This window comes from Chiloscyllium punctatum, chromosome 36 (assembly GCF_047496795.1).
Source record: "Chiloscyllium punctatum isolate Juve2018m chromosome 36, sChiPun1.3, whole genome shotgun sequence".
In the NCBI taxonomy this organism is placed as follows: domain Eukaryota; kingdom Metazoa; phylum Chordata; class Chondrichthyes; order Orectolobiformes; family Hemiscylliidae; genus Chiloscyllium; species Chiloscyllium punctatum.
Window position 1 is genome coordinate 57,592,151 of NC_092774.1, and position 5,481 is coordinate 57,597,631.

General features: G+C 47.6%; 1 non-coding gene across 1 annotated transcript; it reads left to right on the forward strand.

Annotated features, from left to right (window-relative positions):
• The first annotated feature begins 406 nt into the window (after positions 1-406).
• Positions 407-478, forward strand: trnae-uuc (transfer RNA glutamic acid (anticodon UUC)). The gene has a single exon. It is a non-coding gene; the product is annotated as a tRNA-Glu (tRNA).
• Positions 479-5,481: the final 5,003 nt, after the last annotated feature.

Sequence of the window (5,481 nt, forward strand, 5' to 3'; positions counted from 1 at the left end):
AATGAGGAAACAGTAGAAGTCTGCATTGATGGCTTGTGGTTGACTTTATCTGAAGCAGAAGATGAGGCGTTCATCCCCCAGGCATCGGGTGGTGATGGAGCGGCGATGGAGGATGCCCAGGACCTGCATGTCCTCGGCAGAGTGGGAGGGGGTTTGAACTGCTGGGCCAGAGGGCGATGAGGTTGATTGGTGCGGGTGTCCTGGAGATGTTCCCTCAAGCGCTGTGACTTGGCTCTGCGAGGAGTCTCCAGTCTCCCCAATGTAGAGGAGACCGCATCAGGAGCAATGGATACAAGAAATGACATTGTTGGATACACAGGTGAACGCCTTCTCACGACCGTGGCCCAGATTTGATTTCCGGGCAGGGAAGAAACTTTTGGTAGAGCTGTCAGCATTTGCTTGTGTCTCCCTGGTGGTCTAGTGGTTAGGGTTCGGTGCTTTCACCGCCGTGGCCCGCGTTCGATTCCCGGTCAGGGAAGCAGCTTTCCGGGGTTACCTAGGTTGCCCGTGCTTCTAAAATACTCGGCTCGTCTATTTGTTGATCTTCGTCGTTCCTCGGTGCAGCTGTGTGCCATGGCTCGTTGAAATAGTGTCCTGATTCAGATTTGTTTGCATGTGTAGGGATGATTGCTTCTGTCGTTAATTTCTTGGTTCGCGTGCGTTGTTTTCCTGTCGACGCTGTTTTGAATTTACCATTGACTGTTCACTCTACTGTGACATGTAGAAATGGCACTTTGTTGTTGTTCTCCTCTTTTGTGAATTTTATGCCAGTCAGGATATTGTTGATGGTGTTGTAGGTTTCCTCTAATTTGTTTCATTTTTTGATGACAAAAGTGTCATTGCTGTAGGGGACCCAAAGTTTGGATTGGATCATCGAAAGGGCTGTTTGTTCGAGTCTCTGCATTATTGCTTCTGCTAGGAATACTAATATTGGTGGTTCCATGGGTGTTTCGTTGATTTGTTTGTAGGGCTTGTTACTGAATATGAAGTGGGTGGTAAGGCACAGTTCCGTGAAGTTGACAGTGCTATCTTTGCTGATGAAGTTGATGCTGTGTTTGTGTCTTTGGTTGTTCGAGTAGTGTCTTCAGTTTTCTTTGGCTACGTTGATGTTAATGGATTGAACAGGGCTGTTATGTCAAAGGACATCATTATTCCATCCTCTTCGATCTTAGTGTCTTTGGTGTTCAGGAATTCTTGGATGGAGTAAATAGAGTTGTGTGAATCTTCGACTTGGTGTTTTAGCCTTCTACGGAGGCCTTTGACAAGTCTGTATATTGATGTTCCAAGTCGTGAGACTATGGCCTGAGGGGGGCTCCTGGTTTGAAGAGAAGGAGAACAACAACAAAGTGCCATTCCTAGATGTCACAGTAGAGCAAACAGTCAATGGGGAGCTTCAAACTAGCATCTACAGAAAAACAACACACACAAAACAAATACTTAACCACAGAAGCAATCATCCCAACACACACAAACGAAGCTGCATCAGGACATTATTTCAACCAGCCACTACACACTGCAGCACAGAGAAACTATGAAGAACAGAAGAGAAATACGTATATCGTGTATTTAAGGAGAATGGGTACCCAATAAACCCAGTACGCCGATTTCTCATTGATGCTTTCAAGCTGACTCTCAAACATTCGATTTTTCCCTCCATTCTTTCCTGTTTGTTTTTTGTGGGTTTTGAAAGCTTTTGCAATCTTCTGACTGAGTATTGGAGTTGGGAAGTTATATTGTGGCTGTACAGGACATTGGTTAGACCACTTTTGGAATATTGTGTGCAATTCTGGTCTCCCTCCTCTCAGAACGATATTGTGAAATTTGAAAGGGTTCTGAAGCAGTAATGGGCAAACAGAGGGGAAGAAGCCCTTCTGCTCCCCTGAGGGCGAGAAGGCCTCTGCCCTGCTGACGCACCAGTTGGTCCACACTGGGGAAGGCTGTTCTCCGGCCCCAAGTGCGAGATGGTCTTCAGCAGTTCTTCCCACCTGCTGAGACACCAGTGGGTCCACACTGAGGAGAGGCCGTTCTTCTGCCCAGAGCTCAGGGAGGGCGTTGCTCTTTCTTCCGACGTGATGGCCCATTGATAGGTCCACATCGAGGAGATGTCGCTCAGTTGCCCTAAGTGCAGGAAGGCCTTCAGCAATTCCTCAGCCCTGCTAAGAAACTAGTCCGTCCACACCGGGGAGAAGCCGTTGTCCTGCCCGGGGTGTGGGAAGGGCTTTACCCGCTCCTCCACACTGCTGAAGCACCAACCAATCCACCCAGGGGGAGGGTTGTGGGGGCGGAGGGCGGTGTCGGAGGGGGGGAGGCCATTCTGCTGCCCTGAGTGCGGGAAGGCCTTCAGCAATTCCTCCGCCCTGCTGAAGCACCAGCGTGTCCACACTGGGGAGAGGCCCTCCAACTCGCCCGAGTGTGGGAAGAGGTTCATATTTTCTTGCAACTTGTGGAAGCACCAGCAGGGGCACCAACGCTCCCAGCAATCAGAACCCACGGGTGACGTTGCTTTGGGTCACCCCCCCAGGACTGAACATCCTGCCAGTCCTGACAGTGGGTGCAGTGGGAGAGTAGATGGGTTGTTTTGTTTTCTGCTGGACTGCAATTGTGTCCCCTACACCCCACAACCACAACCCCATGGTGGCTCAGAGTTGCACTGCTGCCTCATGGCACCAGGAACCCAGGAATAATTCCACCCTTTGGTGTCTGTGTGCAATTTAGGGAGGGTAGGAAAATGGATCTGACTGGGTTACTCTTCAGAAGATCAGTGCAGATGTGTTGGGCTGAAGGACCTGTTTCCACATTGTAGGAGTTCAACCATACTTTGAGCTTTGCTTTCAGTGAACAGTGCTGCTCAATGAGCCTGGTACTGCTCATTGCCAAATGAAATGATCCAGAGAAACCTAAGACCGCAAGACCATCGGAGCAGAAGTTAAGCCATTCGGCCCGTCGAGTCTACTCTGTCATTCGTTAGTGACAAAAGTAGCGCAGATGAGATTAGCTTCAGTGTGAAAACAGGCCATTTGTCCCAACAAGTCCACACCGACCCTCCGAAGAGTAACCCATCCAGATCCATTTCCCTCTGCCTAATGTACCTACCTCTACGGGCAAGGAAGCATGGCCAAAGACATTCACATCTTTGGTGTATGGAAGAAAACATTATCACCCAGAGAAAACCCACGCAGACGCTGGGAGAAAGTGCAAACTCCTCACATAGAGTCACCCAAGGCTGCAATCAAACCTGGGCCCCCGGCACTATGAGGATGCAGTGGCAAACACTAAGCCACTACATACTGCATGCCGAAGCAGGAGGTTGGGAGAATACAGCAAGCCAGGCAGCACCAGAATGTGGAGTAGTCAGCGTTTTGGGTATTAACCCTTCTTCAGGACTGAAACGTTGACTACTCTATGAGAAACGATTTACGGGAATGTTGCAGGGGTTTGGAGGATTTGAGCTACAGGGAGAGGCTGCATAGGCTGGGACTGTTTTCACTGGATCATCAGAGGCAGAGGAGTGACCTAATAGAGGTTACAAAATCATGAGAGGCATGGACAGGGTAATAGACAAGGGCTTTTCCCTGGGATGGGGGAGTCCAGAACTGGAGGGCAGAGGTTTCGGTTAAGAGGCAAAATATATTAAATGGACAACTTCTTCATGCAGAGGGTGGTATATATATGAAATGAGCTGCCAGAGTATATGGGTCAGGTGCTGTGAAATGGGACTAGATTAATTTAGGATATCAGGTCAGCATGGACAAGTTGGATCGAAGTGCCTGTTTCCATGCTGTACGTGTCTCTGACTACTGGTCCTGATGTAACTTTAAAATAGAGTCCAAGTAACTTTGAATCGTTCAATCTTGTTGAGCTCACCTCCTCAAAAGTTTCAAATGAATCCCTCCGAGCGATACTGTTTACAAATGCTGAGTTGGACAAAGTATCCCATCAAGTTCAACATAAATCCAGAGTTGAAGAAGTCAGAAGTCAGAACACCAAGGGGACCAGAACTGAGAGCGATCGAGGGTTGCGGGTTATTAGCTTCTAGAAAATAGAGTCGTGGGTAGGCAGGGTGGTGAAGAAGGCTTTTGGCATGCTTGCTTTCATTGGTCAGAGCATTGAGCACAGGATTTGGGACGTCTTGTTGCAGCTGTCACACATGCCACACAACAACGATAGGCGTGGCCCTGCCCCCCTCTGACTGGCTGTCCCTTTGAATATCTGGGGGAAGATTAGACCCACCTGCCTGTGTTTGACTCATATGTACTTATCCAAATAATTTTAAATATTGTAACATGACCTGCATCCAGCACTTCCTCTGACAGTTCATTCTACACACGAACCACCTTCAATGTAAAAATCGTTGCCCCCTTCTGTCCTTTTTAAATCTTTTCCCTCTCATCTTAAAAATATATTCCCAAATTTTAAATGTCCCTACCCTTCGGGAAAAGACACTGGTTATTCAACTTATCTTTATCCCTCATGACTTCATAAACCTCCATAACCTCCACCCTCAATCTTCTACTCGCCAGTCAAAAAAAGTCCCAGCCTATGCCGTCTTTCAATCATTCTGGCAACATCATAGTTAAAAAAGGTTAGTTTTCAGAATTGACTGAAAGGGCAGTGAAGATTCAATCAGCTGACAGTGGATCTGAAATCACATGTAGATCAGATCAGATCACGTTTCGCAGCAGGAAAACAGATACGGTTTTACGACAAACCACAACAGTTTTATTGTTAGACTCTTAATTCCAGATTTATATTGAATGCAGATTCCACCATCTGCCGTGGCAGGTTTTGAACCCAGGTCCCCAGAACATTACCTGGGTGAATAGTCTGGTGACAATAAAGTCGGCCATCACCTCCCCTGAACACATTGGCTTATTGTGTTGAAAGGTAACAAAGGAGCAAGAGGTTTCAGCAGCTGCTAAGTTGTTGATATTACACAAGGGAACATCAGCACTCTCGGTAAACGCACATACTGAAGCCAGGACACTGTTTCAGAAGTAAGGGCTCGGGAACCATAAGAAATAGGAACAGGAAAATGCCATTCAACCCCTTGAGCCTGCTTCTCCATTCAATAGGATTGTGGCTGATCTGACATTCTCCACATGCATTTTCCTGCCCTTTTCCTGTAACTGCTCATCCCCCGACTGACAACGAATCTATTGATCCTAGTTTTAAATGTGAAATGAAGGCTGTCAACAGAGATACTGGGATGGGGGAGGGGGAGCTCAGGTCGAACTTGGGGACGAAAACAGTGGGTTCACACTTCACAATATTTAACTAATGGAATGTTAATAGTTTATACATAAAAATTCCTAAAGAAGGGCTCATGCCCGAAACGTCGATTCTCCTGCTCCTTGGATGCTGCCTGACCTGCTGCGCTTTTCCAGCAACACATTTTCAGCTCTGATCTCCAGCATCTGCAGTCCTCACTTTCTCCGAGAGAATCCCATGGAGTCTCACAGAGTGACACAGATGTACAGCACG